The sequence below is a fragment of the Humulus lupulus genome, chromosome X (genome assembly GCF_963169125.1).
Source record: "Humulus lupulus chromosome X, drHumLupu1.1, whole genome shotgun sequence".
In the NCBI taxonomy this organism is placed as follows: Eukaryota; Viridiplantae; Streptophyta; class Magnoliopsida; order Rosales; family Cannabaceae; genus Humulus; species Humulus lupulus.
The window spans coordinates 163,121,589-163,141,528 of record NC_084802.1 but is presented as its reverse complement, the minus strand read 5'-3'; the positions used below and the strand labels follow the sequence as shown (position 1 = coordinate 163,141,528).

General features: G+C 42.7%; 2 long non-coding RNA genes across 2 annotated transcripts; one reads left to right on the top strand and one right to left on the bottom strand.

Annotated features, from left to right (window-relative positions):
* Window positions 1-3,871: 3,871 nt before the first annotated feature.
* LOC133805252 (uncharacterized) lies at window positions 3,872-5,529 on the bottom strand. Its single transcript, XR_009878898.1, has 4 exons — window positions 5,267-5,529; window positions 4,624-4,694; window positions 4,458-4,515; window positions 3,872-3,933 (listed from the first exon to the last, which is right to left on the bottom strand). It is a non-coding gene; the product is annotated as an uncharacterized LOC133805252 (long non-coding RNA).
* Window positions 5,530-6,490: 961 nt separating this feature from the next.
* Window positions 6,491-6,934, top strand: LOC133803654 (uncharacterized). The gene is made up of 3 exons (XR_009878079.1): window positions 6,491-6,518; window positions 6,605-6,640; window positions 6,784-6,934. It is a non-coding gene; the product is annotated as an uncharacterized LOC133803654 (long non-coding RNA).
* Window positions 6,935-19,940: the final 13,006 nt, after the last annotated feature.

Sequence of the window (19,940 nt, the reverse complement as noted above, 5' to 3'; positions counted from 1 at the left end):
GAAATACAATATTTGTTAGAAATATTCAAAATGAACAAATATTGCATTGTGTATGAAGAAAGAGTTAAAAAATTTAAAAAAAAAAACCTATCAACGAGGTCGGTAACTTTGGATTATCGGCAACATATATGTCGCCCATTCTTGTCGCAACTCATCAATTTGTGCCTCTGTATATGATGTGCTTGTTAGCTGCAAGAAATATAAAGTAAAATATATTAATTAATTATTTGATTACATTTATAGTTTCAAAAATAATTTGTAAATTTTAATTAATAATACCGTTCTCAAGTAATGCCCAGGACTCGCATGCTCAATCAAATCCTTCAACATCCTCATTAAGTAGTATCCACATGCCACATTGTCCGGTTGGTGTGGACACTAATTATTTAAAAATATGAGTAATTTATTATTAAATTGAAACTTTTTAAAAAATGCATACATATTATTCTACTTAATTATTATAAATGTTCAAAAATTTCTGCTAAAGTTACTTACCTGAGGTTGCTTAATGCGTAGAGTATCAGGGATCTCGACATCAGGAAGATTCATAGAGAAAAAAAGATTGAAAGCGCTGACGATCACTGATACAATCTCCTCACGGTTATTTAGCTCTGAATTCACCGGATCACAACAATAAACATGATATGCATATGGTGCCAAAATAAGCAACATCCAATGTTCACTGTATAAGAAAAACAAAAAAATTATAGCTCAAATGTTAAACAATGAAATTATTGATATGGGTCGGAAAAATGACAACTTTTTAAACTTACCCATGGTTCCAAGGGACAAGCATAACTTGTTCTTTTGATTTTACGTCATTGCAACGTCTGAACAGATTCTGAACACGATCGTCGAATGAACTCCCTTGAGTGGCGACGATATTAGGATTGACAAATAAAAACTTATTTTGGCGACCTTGTTGTACCACATATCTGTAAATGAACCTAATACAAAAATATGAAAAATTGTTATATGAATGAATAAATCAAATTAGAAAATTAAATGAACAAACTTATTTGTCAGATATATACCTCATGTAGCTGACGAGTACTGCTTGTCCAATCTTCTCCTTTCGAGCAAACTGAAGTATGTCATCCTTAAATATATAACAGTGAGACATATCCTGATCAAAAACTTCAGACTCTATGCCTAGATTGACACACTCGCCATCATCCCAATGAGATACGATATTCTGTAATCGTTCCAATGGAGTTTGGGCCAATTGTGTTGGAGGAGTTTGTTGTCGTCTTCTTTCTCGAGGTTGTTGTGTTGATGGAGCTCTTGGTCGTTGTGATCTGGTCCTACTTGTAGAGGGAGTCTGTATACAATTATATCAACAATTAAAAAAATTACAAACAAATATAGAATTGTAAAGATAATTATGTAAAAACATGGCATCACCTCATGAGTTACATCTTCAGATATAATGACAAAATCCTTAGGCCACGCTATTGGCGTCCCAATGGCCTGAGCAACTATGTACATGTCCAAATCAGGATATGCAAAAGGGAGAGGACATGTTGGCTTAAGAACACTCGTAATCATAACTTGGAAGTTGTTGCCTGCCTCTCTTTCAATGAGTGTACCTGATGCAACAATGTTTGAAACCGAACCAATTGCTAATTGGCATGCTCGGCCCTGCATAAGAAACATATTATATACAAATAATCATGTTGAAGCAGTAAAGAAATTTATTTGGTTTCAGAATATTCAAGAAAGTTTAATTACCTCTTGCAAAAGCGGTTGTAGTGCAACAATGTGGTGTTCTGCTTGAGGCACTACTGGGTCCGGAGTATAGTAGGACGCCTGCGCTGGTGGCACTGGTGGGTCGAGCACATAGTATGATGATGGCGCTGGTGGGACTCCAACGTTAGATCCTGACCCGCTCTGTTGGGCCAATAATTTTCTCAAGAGCTCATCTTGTTGTTGAAGGCGCTCTTCTAGGCGTTGTGCTTGTTGACGATGCTCTTCTTCTTGTTTTCGAAATCTTTCTTCAAATTCCTTTCTAATGTCGTCATTCGAAGAAGAGGCTTTTGATTTATTTTTCGTTGAGGTAGGTGTTGGAGTATTCCAATATACTGAGCGGGACACACCGTGTCCTCCAGCCCTAACACGTCCTCGAGGCTCAGGAGTGCCCAACGCCCTCGTCAGCACATCATCAGGGCCATCAGGTGCCCATTTACCCTCAGCTTGGAGTTGCCGGTAATGATCCTGTGAAACAATATTCACAGAAAGTTATATATATAAGCTAATAATTTGACATATCAACATTATTAAATATGAGCACTTACAATATTTTTTTGAATCTCAGAGGCCTCTCCAATTAGCTCTCCTTTTGCATTCCGACGACCCATGCTCCATAAATCTGCCCTATCAAGTTCAGTCATACTTTTCCCACTTTGTTCCATTAACATCTCTTCAATACGCACATAGCCTCCTCTAGAGAGGTTGTGATTGTATTTATTCAGTGCTCGATAATTTTGCATCTCCTCTCTCTTTCTTTGCCACTCGGGAGTTAATCTTGAGTTCACAAACGCTAACCATTCATCCGGAGTTATGACATTCTCAAATCCAAATGGCAAAGCTGGCGGGAACTCATTTGGGTATTTTTTCAAAGCGTCGTAAACGTGTACCCTAGTAAGATTAGTCTTCCAATTTCGGAAGTACTTTCCCGCATCCTTCAACATCTGTTGCTTTTGTTTGGGGTCCAAATCATAAGTTTTCTGCAAGTTTGAAAGTAATAAGAAGCATATTATCAAAATAATATATATTTTAAAAACATTAAATGAAATATAATTAATAAAAATATACCTTCATTGTGTCCCATATTTTATTTTTATCCACCACACTAACATCTTTCCAACTGTTAATGTTGATGGACACAGTTGCTCGAACAACTGATCCAAGCTGTGATGAAACATTACTTCTAGATCCACCCACTAGTTGACCATACTCATTGTATTCAACAAGAGTAAGATGTCCTTCACTCCTTTTTTTGGTGTTTCTAGACATCCATGTACGTCCTCTCACAGATTTATTTTCTTGCTCCACTGACTGAGAATTAGGGCGTTGCTCTCCCTCATCAGAACTACCACCAAAAGGATCAGCCTCCATCTGTGAAACATAAATATCATTATTATAACAATTTTGGACACTCATAATCAAAAGATGAAACACATTGTGATAACAACTAAGAATTTCACATATCATAAACATATGAAACCTATTAAATGGTACCTCAAGACCCATTATCATCAACCCACAATCCTTCACCATTTTCACGGAAACAAATACAATCATCATCAACTTCGTCATTATCTTCTATTGCGGTGAATGTGACAAGTTCTTCTCCGAGAGGTATATCATGTAAATCACCATCTTTAATGTTCCATTCTCTTGTTTGCGTTGGAAGAACAATTGACCATTGGTTGTCTGAAGGATCATTCACATAAAATACTTGTTTCGCTTGTGAAGCTAATATAAATCGATCAGATTTGTGCCCAATTCGATTTAGATTAACTAATGTGAAACCAAAATCTTCATATATTATGCCGCTGTCACTTTTCACCCAATCACAAAAGAAAACAGGTACTCGAGTTGTGATATAATCTAACTCCCAAATTTCATTAACTACTCCATAAAAAGTCATATCACATTCAACTGGTCTACTTGGCAGAGTTGGAGCAATCGGAGCTATCTCCCCATGGTAATACCAAATTCTGTAACTCTTGTCGATCCCATTGAAATATAAGTGTTCTTTAATCTTTTTAAGATCCATCTTTTTAACATTTCCACACTTAAGACATGGACAATAAGTAAAATTTGGGTCTTTCACATTTTCCGAACAAAACCTTAAGAACAAATTAACCCCGTTCCTAAATTCCGCAGATAACCTATTTGCTGACATCCACTGTTTATCCATATATTCTTCTATGTCTATGGAAAAGAAAAGAAACAACACTAAATAAGCACGTGATAAAGTTGTATGTCTATATAAAACTAATTTTTTATTATCCTAGATAAAATCGGGCAGCATTTCCCCTATAATAGTGACCTAACCATCTGCATGTGAATATCAAAACAAACAATTCAAACAACATACAACAAGTTTCTTCCTTATAGAATGTCTATATAAAACTAATTGTTTATTATCCTAGATAAAATCGGGCAGCATTTCCCCTATAATAGTGACCTAACCATCTGCATGTGAATAGCAAAACAAACAATTCAAACAACACACAATAAGTTTATTCCTTATAGCTCCGCAGCACACAGTAAAATTTATCAGAACCTACTTCACTAATACACACAAGTTCTCAACCTTCCGTTATCACCGCAGCACACAATTTTAATCTCAGAACCTACTTCACTATGGATGAATATTTAAGATATTCAAACTCCTCTAACATTTGTTTAATAATATTAAAAGTAGAAGTAAGAGAATATATATGTACCTCTTGCAATCTTTAATCCAAAAGCTAGCAAAGTTACTTCACTTAGTAATCAAATTCGCTATTAAATCCACAAACCAATAAAATTAAATTAATAAATAATAAATAAAACATCACTAAATATCTAGCAATATATAACGTATTATTGTAATTTTAGAAACTTAATTACCTCAAATGTGTGATTGATATTGGAATTTTGATGCAAAATACTCTCTAAAATCTCACCACAAAAATCACAACCTATGAAATTAAATTAATTAATATGTTAAACATTACTAAACAAATATCACTAAATATCTAATAATAGTAAATGATATTGGTAAACAAATAAAAAAAATCCCAATGTGCCGCTAATTATAACTTCAACAAAAAATCAATATAAAATTTCATAACCTAAAAACTTAATAATAAACAAAAACATAAAAATTTTAATATATTTCTATTTTATAAATTATTTAATAAATTTATTTTAACATAACTATATATATAACAAAATAGTTACAATTTAAAAAAAAATTCAAATATACAAAAATATATCTAAATTTCGAAATAAAAATTTAAAAAAATCATGAATATATATACTCTAATGAAATATATACAATGTGATAGGTTAAATTAAAAAAAAAACTAAAAAATCATAAATCCCTAAAAACTTCCATTGAAAAACCACAAAAACATACAATGTATATAAAAAAATGCATAAAAATGTAAAACTAACACAAAATCATGTATATTACTCATCCTAATGCAAAACCTATAATTTATTTGCAAAATAATTAACTAAAAATCAAGAAAATAAAAAAAAAACTTACCTTAGAACCCTAAAAACGCAGCCCCAAATCGCCCAATTCTTCTCTCTGGTTTGCTCTCGGGTTCGTGTGAGGAAGAAGAAGGCTGGTAGTGATTTATAAGTGGAGACATCCAACGTCTCCCACTGGGAGACGTGGGACACGTGGCACGTCTCCCAGTGGGAGACGTTGGATGTACCCATAAATCACTACCAGCCTATTTCCAACGTCTTCCACTATTTTTAATGTCTTCCAATTGTAACCATTAATATGCACTTTCAATGTCTTACACCATTAGCCATTTAAAATCCCTTCTAATTTTTAATGTCTTACACCAATGGTGTAAGACATTGTAGGGAGTCATTGAAAGTAGAATTTGTTGTAGTGTAGAGATACTAGGGGTTGCCAAGATTGAGTGAGGCTGAACACCCTAGGGGCAGCTGCTCACCAGCACCACTGATTAACATAGAAGTCTCCGTAAAATCGTGTAAATTGGATTACACTCTTGAATAAGTAGCGATGCCCTAGGTAACACGATAGTTACCCTTGATGAGAATATTTATTGGCTAGATCTTAGTGTGGGGACTCGGTTCTCTTTTACAGATTAGCATTTATGTTGGAGGGCGCGTTACGCATGAATTGTTGGAAATTGTCGAGCGTTGGTCTCGAATTATGTTGTGATATAATATATCTGCTTGCTCTGGGATTTTCTGAGTGCAGGGATATAGTTGTGATATAATATATCTGCTTGTTCTGGGATTTTTCTGAGTGCAGGATTTTATCTAGTTATGAATTAATTTAACAATGGTTATCAGGCATGACCATAAGTTTGCCAGGATGCTTTAGCATTCTTGAAATTGATTGTGTAGGGTCCCGGATGGGTCCGGAACCCTAATCCTCTACATGCTTTGTTTGAAAGTTAATCTTACTAAGCGTTTTCGCTTACCTAGTTGTTTCATGTTGTAGGTAAGAACAAGGGCAAGGCAGAGCAGTGAGCGCTGGAGTCTTCCTTGCAAATGTACATGGGGACCGACCTTTTGGGAAGCCGTTTTAATTTTGGAAATGTTGTGTAATTTTCTTAAACTAGGCTCACTCTACTCTTTATAAAATATGTTTGTAACTAAATGTTAAGTATGACCATACGACTTTTTTAAAAGTTTTTTTTTTATACGGGTTTTTGAGACATTTTGTTAAATGAAAACATTTATATTTCCGCATTATCGAGTCTTGAAAATCCAGGTCGTTACAATCTCTTCACTCCCTGAAGTTTTATTTGGTGAGTTTTGATTTGTTTGTTTATTTAATTTAAGTGTGGATTAAGGTAGGTGATTTGGGGATTTTAATTTCTGTTTTTGGATTTAGGTTTATTGCTCTGCTTTTTGGTAACGATGATTTGAGGTAATTTATATATATGTTAGAAAAGTGAAGAAATATAAGAAAAATTAGAGTTTTGAGCTAATTGAGTATATTGATTTAATTGAAATCGTTGTTTTATCTCTATTTTTTTATGATTCGTTTGTGCTCATTTTTCTGATGAGAAGCTAAGATGCTAAGAAGGCAAACATAGCAGCAAGGAAGGACAGGAACTTGGGTTAATCTTGGTTTGTTAATAATTAATTTCATGATTTTTTTTTCTAAGAGTTTTGCACTGATATATATATATATATATATATGTTTATAACCTTGGTTTTGTAACAGATGAGTACTAAGAGAAGTTCAACCTCTGCTTTCAACACTTGCACCAGGAGTATACCTTGGTGCAATGGAGAGAGCCACCTCAGTTATCACTGATGAAATTTTGTATGGCATCTTTACTCGAAAAAACGTTATGAATTACAATTAGATTTAAATAATATGTATATATAGGTTTATGAAGGATGGACTCCAAACTGCTTAGTAGTATCATTTATTATGCTCTAGTTTCTAAGCTTCTAATGAACTCCTCTTATTTAAGTACACTTTAAACTTAATCGAGAAACTCTTCCATGAAAAATATTAGGACAAGCTTATTTAAAAAAGGCAGCCATATTATACCTTGCAATTTGGTAAAAGTTAATGAATTTTTATTTGATTCTGTATATAGGTGGTTGATAATCTGCTTCTTGATGCCTCTAGAAGTCTAGAAATCTTAATCTTTTGTAGTCAGACTCCAAACTTCAAAACATTAATTTAGTGTTTGTATTTTGAGAACATATCATATGCCAATGTTTTAGGAGTAGCAATTTTTCTACTGCTTTATCCAGATGTAATATAGATGATCTATCATTTTTTTAATATGTCATGTTGATCATTAAATATATAATATATTATATGTTACTTAATACAACTATATAATATTTTAAGCATAATTGTCTCAATTTGAGTTATGTATGCTTTATGAGATTCATATGATGGAACTTGTACGCCCTGGTTTTCCCACGGGCTGATTAGCAGGTCGAGCCTCGGACTAATCATGGTTAGTCCGTAAATTTCCCCAGGCCGGAGCTCCTGTTTTCGAGGTCGTACTTTCTTAGCTCGAGGGACCCTCAAGAACTCGCCAAGGTTGCCCAAGACTGGGGGAAGGAGTCTGAAGGCCGAAGGTCGGGTCAGGGGATCAGCTCGTGGTACGAGCTGATCATGGATCTCTGACCCTTTGTAAAGTCAACACACGCAAGATAAACGTGCCTATATCTGACATCACGTGTCTGATATCTCCCTGACTTCTTGGACACGCAGCAGGAACGTGCGTATTCAGACACCCACGGCTGGGTTGGGCCGTGCGGCCCATTATCTCCTTACCTATCGATTTGACCATACTTATGTGTCAGGTTTAGGAATTAATCATGAATGTCACAGAGTTGATATGACAAATAAGAAGGTCACGGGATGACCTCCTTACCAACTTCTAGGTGCCTTCTCCTATAAATATGGAGACCCTGGGAGTTGATAAGGGTTGGAAAAAATAGTCTCTGAAGAGATATATACTTTGTAACCAAATACCCAGAATATATCAATAATATTGACTAGTGGAGTAGAAGGATTTTAACCTTTGAACCACTTAAAAACGTGTCTTGAGTCACCTAGTTCATCCTCTAAGATTTCATATCTGTGACGGTTCTACTTTCAGCACTAATCCCTTTCTCTTCTTCTCTTAATTACCTGTTGGCGAAGAACCGCGTCAACAGTTTGGTGCTTTCATTGAGAGGAAGTTCAATTAGTGCTGCCACAAACATCCAACTATGGTGACCACTCGATCCAGGCATGGCAACAAAACAGAGCAGCAGGAGGGGCAGGAGGCCCACCATATTGCCATCCCTGATGAACAAATTCCTGAAGTCCAACAGAGGTCAGGAAAGCAGCCGGCGGGCCAAGACGATACGGGTAGCTCAGCGCCCCGGCCACCTAATCCGAACCCGTGTTATTATACGGCGTTGGAGATGGAGAATGCTCAACCGAGGAGCCAGTTAGCAACAGCCGGTCGGCAAATCCAGGATATTCTGGTCCGACTACCCCCTCTCACAACCAACGTTATCGTTGGAGAGAGGCAAGGTGAGGCTCCTAAGTCTCACCGGGGTAATCGGCCCAGACATAGCCGGTCGAATAGGCCTCATGCAGCCAACTCCACCCTTTCGTCGCACCATCAAGAGGCAAACTTCAGGGAAATGCCTGGAACTGGACAACAGCAATACAGCCGTTCGGTCAGGACGTCAACTCCTAGTTCTCAACCTTCCTCGAGAATGCCCAGGAGAGCTCGAGGAAATTCCCGAAGGAGATCCGGGGAGGGCCAGCGATGTCAGCCCGTCCCAGAAGACCGTCCTGCGCCTCGTCCAGCTCGCCCAGAGCGGGACCAGCAAGCTGGCAGGGCCGAAAGGCGCCCACCAAATTTGATCCGTCTAGACGGAACCAGGATCGCCTCCCCAGTCAGGCATCCTCCTTCTCCAATCAGATATCCGTCTCCTCGGCCCGTCCGAGACATCCCAGCTTACGGGAGTAGTAAGAGAAACCCACCATCAGCGGGACCTTCCCGACGTAGCAGGGCGCCTGAAGAAAGCTCAGGTCCTCACCACCAAAGACGCACTCCAAGCCTGTCCAGCAGGAGTCATTGGACCGGCAGCCGCCGGAGTGATCTCTCTGGAGGAGACCTGCGTCAGCGACTGAGTTCGGCACAGAGCCACCAGACCACCCAGGGAGGCGACCTTCGAGATCGCCTCAACTCTCACAGAGAGGATCGAGCTAGAGATGGTAGCCCGGCCCGCTCGGCGGGAGTCCAATCTGAAGTACGTAATGGAGGGAGTGTCCCAAGTAACCTATCTCAAGATAGGAGGGGCAACAACCCACCTAATATGTACAATGGGTCCAGAGCTGTTGAACAGCCCCGGAATAACCCAGGATCTCAGGACCAAACCCTCGAGCGCCTAACTCAGATGGAGGAACTGATGAGGAAGCTCCTATCAGAAAAAGAAAAAGACGAATATGATTCGGGTGACGAAATGGAACTCTTCGCCCCCAACATAGCAGCGACGGCATACCCATCTGGCTTCCGTATGCCTCACTTGTCAAAGTTCAATGGGGACGGAGACCCGTCGGACCATTTAGGGATGTTCAACACCCTAATGATGGCCCATAACATTGGCCCGGAGCTGCGTTGCTTGATCTTCCCTTCCACACTGACCGGACCTGCCAGGCAGTGGTTCAAGCAGAGTAAAAGGCAGTCAATCAGCTCCTGGAAGACTTTCTCAGCTGACTTCAAAAGGGCGTTCCGCGCCTCCTAGGCCGCCCGAATCCAAGCCGATTCCCTAGCTAACGTGAGACAGCAGCCCGGTGAGACGCTGAAAGCCTACTTGAGCAGATTCGCGAATGTCGCTGCTCGAGCCAGAGACGCGGATGATAGCTCCAAGCTCATGGCCATGAGAACCGGAATCCTGGTCGGGGGAGACCTGTGGAAAGATATCCAAAGGAAAGGAGTCAGCCCGGTTAACGAATTCCTTAACAGAGCCCAAGAGTGGATAAACTTGGAAGAAGCTGAAGCTTCAGCCGCGGGGACCAGCCAGGTTCCCGAGAAGCCCCCTGGAATGGGGACAGAGATCGTGGTGGCGATCCCCGAGATCGTGCAGAACAACCAGCCCGGTGGTGGCAAAAGAAAGGGAAATGGTGAAAACAGCCAGCACGGTCAAAAGAAGAATAAGTCTGTGGATAAATTCAAGCCCGTGTTCACAACTTATACCGAGCTCACCCAATCTAGGGAAAGTATCTTCCTGGCCAATGCTGCTCGGGTCCCCTGGAAGAGGCCGGAGCCATTGAAACACCACAAGGGAAAGAGAGACACTTCAAAATTCTGCCATTTTCATAACGACGTCGGCCACAATACCGACGATTGCAGGCATCTAAAAGATGAGATAGAGACTCTCATCTGATCAGGCCCCTTGGCGCAATACTCACGAAACAGGGTCCCAGCGAATCGACCCGCTCCAGAAGTCCCAGCCAGTCAGCCCGGGCCTCGAGTAGATCAGGACGTCCCTCCTCCCGTGGTCGAGGGAGATATATCCACCATCTCTGGAGGACCGCACATGGCTGGCACGAGCAGAGGCGCCCAGAAGAGGTATGTGAATGAATTAAAGGCCCACAACGGAGCGGAGTTCGTCCCGAAGCAGCGTCATTCAAAACAGCAGCGGTTAGAGAAGCAACCGATTACTTTTACGGAGGAAGACGCAGGCCATGTCCAATTCCCCCATAATGATCCCTTCCAGCTCGCCAACCGGAAAGTGAGTAGAGTGTTGGTGGACAACGGAAGCTCGGTGAACCTCCTATTCCGATCCACCTTAGAGAAGATTGGTCTAACCGTCGCCGAGCTAAAGGCGACCTCCATGATGCTGTATGGTTTTTCGGGAGAAGGATCGACAGCGATAGGGACGATCGAGCTGGTGATCACCCTAGGAGAAGAGTCTCGGACAGTCTCCAAGCTACTTGAGTTCGTGGTCATTGACTGCTCCGCTGCCTACAACGCCATTTTAGGCCGACCTACACTCATAGCTTTCGAGGCCATCACTTCCATTCGACACCTCGCTGTGAAGTTCCCTACTTCAACAGGAATCTGTACCATCAAGGGCGATCAGCTCGCTGCCAGGGAATGCTACAGCATTTCCATGAAGGGAAAGTCTAAACCCGAGCAGCTGGCAATGGCCATTCAGGGCGAGGAGGAATCTCAGGGACCCTTGGCGGCTCCTGAGATTGAAAAACCTCAGAATCCCGAAGAGGAAAAGATCGCCTTGAGTGAGGACATTGACCCCCGAGTAGGCGAGGACAGATCCGAGCTTCAGGCTATTGAGGAGCTCGAGGAGGTGTATATTGATAAACAAAATCCATCACAGACAGTTAAGCTTGGGAAGAACCTCTGCGATAAGAGAAAGGCGGAGCTGATTACGTTTCTGAAGAATAGCTTGGACGTATTCGCATGGTCTCACGAGGACATGGTGGGGATCAGCCTGAGTGTCATCATGCACATGCTCCATCTAGACAAAAGCGTTCCTGCCAAGTCTCAAAAGCAAAGGCGTTTAGGAACAACCCGAGCTGAAGCCCTAGAAGAAGAAGTGGCCCGGCTCAAAAAGTGTGGCTTTATCCACGAAGCCAAATTTCCAATTTGGTTCGCCAACCCCGTGCTAGTTCCAAAGCCCAACGGGAAATGGCGGACCTGCATTGACTTTTCCGACCTGAATAAAGCCTGCCCCAAGGATTGCTTTCCATTGCCAAGGATCGATCAGCTGGTGGATGCTACAGCGAGGCACGAGCTTATGTCCTTCATGGACGCGTACTCAGGCTACAATCAGATCGCGATGAATCCGGCAGACCAGGAACATACCAGCTTCATGACCCCAACGAATGTCTATTGCTATAAGGTCATGCCGTTTGGCCTGAAGAATGCCGGAGCTACCTACCAGAGGCTAGTAAATAGAATGTTCGCGGACCAGATCGGAAAGAACATGGAAGTGTATGTTGATGACATGCTCGTCATGTCAAAGACTGCCGACAACCATGATTTCGACCTGGAAGAATGTTTTAAGATACTACGGGATACGACATGAGGCTCAATCCTCAGAAATGCACCTTCGGTGTCGCATCGGGGAAATTCCTAGGGTTCATAGTCAATACCCGAGGAATCGAGGCGAACCCCGACAAAATCAGGTCACTGCTCGAGCTTCCTTCCCCCAGGTCGCGGAAAGATGTCCAAGGCCTCACAGGAAGAGTGGCAGCACTCAACCGGTTCATTTCCAAGTCAACCGACAAGTGTTTTCCCTTCTACAACCTGCTCCGGGGGAACAAGAAGTTTGAGTGGACAGTAGAGTGCGAAAGCGCATTCCTCGATCTGAAGGCGTATCTGGCTGAACCGCCTATGCTGTCCAAGCCCAGGGCAGGAGAGCCTCTTTTCCTCTACATGGCCGTCACTGAGGATGCAGCTAGCGCCGTGCTAGTACGAGAAGAGGACCAAGTTCAAAAGCCAGTCTACTACATCAGCAAGAGACTCCTCGGAGCAGAGTCACGGTACCCACTGATGGAAAAATTGGCATTTTGCCTAATCACAGCCTCATGAAAGCTCAGACCGTATTTCCAGTCCCACTCGGTACCCGTCATGACCGATCAGCCTCTAAGGCAGGTTTTGCAAAAGCCTGAAGCATCGGGACGTTTGTTAAAGTGGGCGGTCGAACTCAGTCAGATCGAGATTTTCTATTCTCCACGAACTGCCATAAAAAGTCAGGCATTGGCTGACTTCGTTGCGGAGTGCACGGGATTCTAGGAGGATCCATCAGAAGGCCTACTTTAAGTCGCCTCGCCGCATTCGTCGTGGAAGATCTTCGTTGATGGTTCATCTAACGAGAACGGCTCCGGGGCCGGAATCATTCTAATATCCCCCGAGGAACATAGGTTCCACTCGACGCTAAGGTTCGGGTTCAAGGCGTCTAACAACGAGGCAGAGTATGAAGCTTTGTTAGCTGGGTTGAGGGTAGCTAAGGAGTTAAAGGCGAGCTCCGTCCAGTGCTTCAGTGACTCCCAGCTCGTGGTAAACCAGGTTCTGGGTGAATATCAGGCGCGGGGACCCAAGATGGCCGCCTATCTGGCAAAGGTAAAATCCGAGCTGTCTGCATTCGAGCGAGGATCGGTCGAGCAGATACCTCGAGAACAAAACGCCAACGCAGATGCTCTCGCCAAACTCGCCACCTCGGGAGAGACAGAAACCCTGGGGTTGGTGCCAATAGAATTCTTGAAAAAACCAAGTACAGAAGGAGATCGGGCAGAGGTCGAGATGATTGATGCCAAGCCGACCTGGATGACCCCCATTCTTGAGTATCTCGTCGAGGGCAAGCTTCCTGAAGAGCGTAACGACGCACAGCGAATCCTCTATCAAGCTCCGAGGTATACGCTGGTCGATGGTGTGTTGTACCGACGTGGACATTCCCTGCCTCTCCTCTGGTGCGTTCATCTAGGTGAGGCGCAGGCCATCCTGCAGGAAATTCACGAAGGATTCTGCGGAGACCATGCTGGGGGGCAAAGCCTGGCCTTAAAGGTTCTCAGGCAAGGTTATTACTGGCCAACTCTGTCCAAAGACTCGATTTCATATGTGAAAAAGTGCGACAAGTGCCAGCGTTTCGCTGCGGTTGCCCGAGCTCCTCCAGTTGAACTGAAAATGATCTCGGCCCCTTGGCCATTCGTCGTTTGGGGGATAGATTTAGTAGGCGCCCTGCCTACCGGAAAGGGCGGGGTCTGTTACGCCGTGGTAGCCATCGACTACTTTACTAAGTGGGCCGAGGCAGAGCCGTTGGCAACAATAACATCGAAGAAGGTACTCGACTTTGTGGTTAAAAGCATCATCTGTCGATTCGGCCTGTCGAAGAAAATTGTCTCCGACAACGGCACTCAGTTCGACAGCGACCTGTTCACCGAGTTTTGTGAAAGGCATGGAATTGTGAAAAGCTTCTCCTCTGTGGCCTATCCTCAAGCAAACAGCCAGGTCGAGGATGTCAACAAGACTCTAAAGGCGAGCCTCAAGAAGAGGCTAGATGAGGCAAAGGGGGTCTGGCCAGAACAGCTCTCCCAGGTCCTTTGGGCATACCAGACCTCGCATCGGACTCCTACGGGTCACACTCCTTTCTCCCTAACCTTTGGGAGTGAAGCAGTCCTCCTCGTGGAAGTTAAAGTTCTGTCGCATAGAGTCCAGTCCTACGGCCAAGATAGGAACCACGAGCTCCTATGCCATTCCCTAGACCTTATCGATGAAAGGTGAGAGGATTCGCAACTCCAGCTCGCCCATTACCAGCAAAAGATCACTCGCTACTTCAACACTAAAGTCAAAAAACGTACCTTTAGCGTTGGCGATTTGGTCCTAAGGAGAGTTTTCCTGGCCGGGAAAGATCCCAAAGATGGAGTCTTGGGACTGAACTGGGAAGGCCATACCAGGTCATTGAGGTCATCAAGGAAGGAACTTATAAGTTAGCTCGACTTGATGGAGGGGCAGTCCCGCGGACTTGGAACGCCATCCACTTGAAGAAATATTATCAATGACCCACTTGTAAGGCCTGGAAGGCCACTTTTTATGTATTAATAAAAATCAAGTTTTTCTTTTTATTTGCAAGTGTAATCTTAAAGTAACTACGAAAGACCTTTTCCCAGTTACTTGGGGGGCATATGGTACCTGGATATAACCAGGTCTCCTTAACGACTTAGATGTTGATTCTTATCTATGCATAAGGGTTAACGCGAACTAAGTCCTATCCTGGTTTTAACCGGGTCATAAAACTTAGAAGTTAACTTAAATTTATTGATCGTGGTTCTTCTTAAAGAAGCTCGAGATATGGATAAAAGTTGACACGAACTAATTTTTCAAAATAAGCTCCTGATTTTAACCGGGTCATAAAACTTAGAAGTTAACTTAAATTTATTGATCGTGGTTCTTCTTAAAGAAGCTCGAGATATGGATAAAAGTTGACACGAACTAAGTTTTCAAAATAAGCTCCTGGTTTTAACCGGGTCATAAAACTTAGAAGTTAACTTAAATTTATTGATCGTGGTTCTTCTTAAAGAAGCTCGAGATATGGATAAAAGTTGACACGAACTAATTTTTAAAAATAAGCTCCTGGTTTTAACCGGGTCATAAAACTTAGAAGTTAACCTAAATTTATGGATCGTGGTTCTTCTTAAAAGGGCTCGGGATATAAATAACGGTTAACACAAACTAAGTTTATCAAAAAAAAAATGTGTATTGTAGCCAAAAGCATGAAGAAATACATAAGTTAAAATTGCAAGGCAAATTGTCTCGAGGTAAAAATACCTCGTGCTAAGGATTACACAAAATACTTCAAAATAAAAAAGAGAAGAAAACGCGCCCTAAACCCCGTCAGTCGGTCCCTTGGAGGTTGCGGTCTCACCCTGCTCCGCCGCGCCAGAGGCTTCCCCAGTCTCCGAGGGCGGCACCTCTTTGTCAAGGCGGGCTTGGAACTTCACCAACAAGCGCGCCCAGAGACTCGGCGGCATGAAAGAGAAGTCAGCCTCCGGGTTGTGGGCCCAGCAATGATAGAACAGTTCCTGCATGGACTGTTCCGAGGTGGCCCGTTCGGCTTCAAGGGCGGCCTGGGCCTCGGTCTTCGTTGCCTCGAGGTCTGTTCGCGAGGTGGCAAGGGATGTCTCAAGCTCTTGGACCTTCGAGCGGGTCCTCTCTAACTCGGCCTTCGAGGTCGCCAACGCATCTTTCGCCGCCTGAGCCTCCTGAAGGGCGGTCTGGTGCTCAGCCCTCATCTCCTCGAGCTGAGCTCTGGTCCTGGTGATGCCTCGGTGTACGGAAGCGATGCCCTGCGAGAAATGAAAGATAAATTGGCTAAGTGAAAAAATAAGACGGTGTGTGAGAATTAAAGCTTTAAAAGAATGGGGCAGCTTACAGTTAGGGTCATGTCCATCGATGACTCTATTACGTGGACCGGGCTCATTGTCTCAATAGCCCGGAGCTCCTTCTCTTTGAACTTGTAGAAATGGTTGACGGCGTAGCTCGCCGACTCATACACCGTCCCCCGGAAGGCTTTTGGGATCTTCTCCAGATCCTGGGGGTCGACCATGATGCGTACGCCAGGGGCCACTGCAGCCAGAGTCCCAACCTCCATTCCCACGTCCTGGGTGGCTGATGGAGATCGCTGGGGCGGTGGGGGCATGTGTCCTGCTCTGGCAGCAGGAAGAATTGTCCCCTCGACCTGGGATGATGGGGCTTTTTCCTTCTCCTTTGCCGGAGATTTAGTGGAGCCCCCAGCCGTGCTCTTGGACCCTCGGAGCCTTTTCAATCTTGGCCCTGCTGGGGGATTCCCCCCGAAGACTATGCCCCGCAGGCTATCCTCGGGCTGAGACATCTCTTCTGCCAAAAACAAAAAACATGGTTATTACAAGTTAGCAATCAGGCAGAGATAAAGGCAAAAGGTTAAAGGCAAAAAGTATGCGAATACTAAGGGAGCCCTACCCCCCGAGCTGGAAGAACCTAAGACGATTATTTCCCGAACAGGCGCAAGTTCTGGGTCCGGTTCTAACTCGGGGCTAGACTCTTCTACATACTGCCTAAGCCCCGGAGCATAGATACCCCTCTGGAGTGATGGCCATGTGCGTAAGTTGGTCCCATACTCCTAAAAAATGATCGACCTAAAAGCTAGGGTGTTATCTACTACTACGGTACCCCTAGGCCAGCTCTCTTGGTGATCCAGGACGAGCCGGTCAACACAATGGAGCAGGAGTGTGTTCAGGTCCGGGTCCCTTCAATGACGATGGACGATCTGCCTAGGATTGAACCTAACCAGCCGGGGGTCCGCAGTGGCCCTATCTACATTCTTAAGCAAATAAGGGTTACCTTGACCGGAAGGACCCGCGGCTGCTCTGGATTGGATCCACTCCTCGTCCATCCCCTGGGCGACCTCCAAGGCCCTCTTCCTATTCCTCACGAGCGGAACTTCAGCCGCCTCGTCCTCCTCGTCTTCCTCTGCCGCGACCTCCTCCACGATGATAGGTCTGTTGTCGCGGGCTGGGGGCGGCCCCCGGAGCCTCTTCAGGTTCAGAGTCTGATTTGGGAAAATCAGTTTGCAGAACACCATCGTCTCGTCCATCACGAGCACGCGATAGTCCTTTTCACTGGGGGGCAAGCCCGCCAGTGTTTCATATTGACCCCCGAGGGTCACAGACTTTTCGGTCCTCGCGTAGATGGCTGCAAGATTGGCTGGAATCAGAGTGGAATACGGGAGGAGCTAAAATAAAATGACAATGAAAATGGCAGCAACAGAGTCGAGGGCTTCGATCTTCTGAAAGTTAGAGAGGGAAGAAGGAAAGAGATTTGGGGAATTTTGAATGAAGGGGTGGCCCGTGCGTAGGGTGGCCACCCCCTTTTTATATACGTGAAGGATCACGTGTAGAAGGCTCTTGGATGACCCTAGTGAGGGATCCGAGGCTTTCCACTCGAAATACGAATCGACGGCTGGGCTTAAACTAGGCCATTAAATGCGGTTCTCGTAAAACGTACCGTCGCCACCCACGACGTTCCACGTATCAGACGCCTGCGCAAAAAGTGGAATGTGAAGGGTTGTGGGGAAGTCTAAAAGCCCCTACTGTGGTTTTCTATATATGACGTCATATACCACGAGTAGGAGCTTGGGGGGCAGATGTACGCCCTGGTTTTCCCACGGGCTGATTAGCAGGTCGAGCCTCGGACTAATCATGGTTAGTCCGTAAATTTTCCCAGGCCGGAGCTCCTGTTTTCGAGGTCGTACTTTCTTAGCTCAAGGGACCCTTAAGAACTCGCCAAGGTTGCCCAAGACTGGGGGAAGGAGTCTGAAGGCCGAAGGTCGGGTCAGGGGATCAGCTCGTGGTACGAGATGATCATGGATCTCTGACCCTTTGTAAAGTCAACACACGCAAGATAAACGTGCATATATCTGACATCACGTGTCCGATATCTCCCTGACTTCTCGGACACGCAGCAGGAACGTGCGTATTCAGACACCCACGGCTGGGTTGGGCTGTGCGGCCCATTATCTCCTTACCTATCGATTTGACCATACTTATGTGTCAGGTTTAGGAATTAATCATGAAGGTCACAGAGTTAATATGACAAATAAGAAGGTCACGGGATGACCTCCTTACCAACTTCCAGGTGCCTTCTCCTATAAATATGGAGACCCTGTGAGTGATAAGGGTTGGAAAAAATAGTCTCTGAAGAGATATATACTTTGTAACCAAAAACCCAGAATATATCAATAATATTGACTAGTGGAGTAGAAGGATTTTAACCTTTGAACCACTTAAAAACGTGTCTTGAGTCACCTAGTTCATCCTCTAAGATTTCATATCTGTGACGGTTCTACTTTCAGCACTAATCCTTTTCTCTTCTTCTCTTAATTACTTGTTGGCGAAGAACCGCGTCAACAGTACTGGTTTAATTTTTTTTAATGTTCTAGTTTTGATGTCAACATGACAACACATATAATGACAACAATATTTTTATGAATTAGATATAAATTTTTGATATTTTTATGACTGATGATATATCTCTTCTATATAAAAAATGTGTAGACATTGGTGTTTTGTATGATTGAGCAGATGTGAAGGACATTGTTTCCTCAAAAAAACTGAGTGAGAGACAGATGGGAGCAACAACCCATATTTCCTAAGGATATATATGGAGGAATATGTTTAGCATGAATGAGCAAGATTGATGTGATGTTTTTTTTATAATACTCTAGTTGTAGTGAAGAAGCTACTGACAAACAGGTACTACTATAGTTGATTGTATTGTTTAATATGAGAATAATTTGGATAAACACAATTTAGGATTAATGGGTTCCAATCTATAAGGGTGTGTGAGTGTTTTCTTTTTCTATTTAACCGTATGTGATAAAATAACATAACACTTTTGTGGTAAAATGGAAAAATGAAAAAAGAGAACAAATATTTGCATGGAAATCTATTGCTTGAATTAAAGAATTAATTCAAAATTTGATACTGATTTGCATGTTTATGTTGAGAATGAGCTACAGAATTTACTTTACAAAGAATATAATTAGTCGATTGTGTTGTATTATCTACTAGAATAACATACACTTTGCCTCAAATGATATTAGTTGTGCAAGTAATAATCATTGCATTATGACACCAAATTTGTACACCAATGCTCATATATATCATCAAGCAATTACATATGTCAGACACATTAGAGGTTTATAGGTAAGTCACTTTACAAATATATTGCTTTAACACAATGCATATCATTAAATATAAGTATGTAAATTCACATACCTTTTTCTAAATTATTTCCCCAATAAATCTTCAAGAAAGAATGATTGCATGCATAAAAAAAAATTAAGATTAGCAACTTGAAGATTCAACACACTAAAGAGTGAAAAAAATAGAACATATATATTTTAATTTTTTGAGTTATATAAATATATATATATATATTTAATGATATTCAATTTAAGAAAAAAGATATGTTCATGATCGATGTTTGTGATCTCATATGCATTGTTTTAGTGAAATAAGATAGTGAATTCAAACATTTATTTCGTTACTAGCTCCTCTATATATATTGCAGTGAATATAACCAGCTCCTTTTACTTCTAAATATAAGAACTCTAAACATAAAAACAAATAAGAATGAAGAGTAAATAAGTAAAAAGAAATTTAAGGAAGATATTTAATATATATTTAGGCA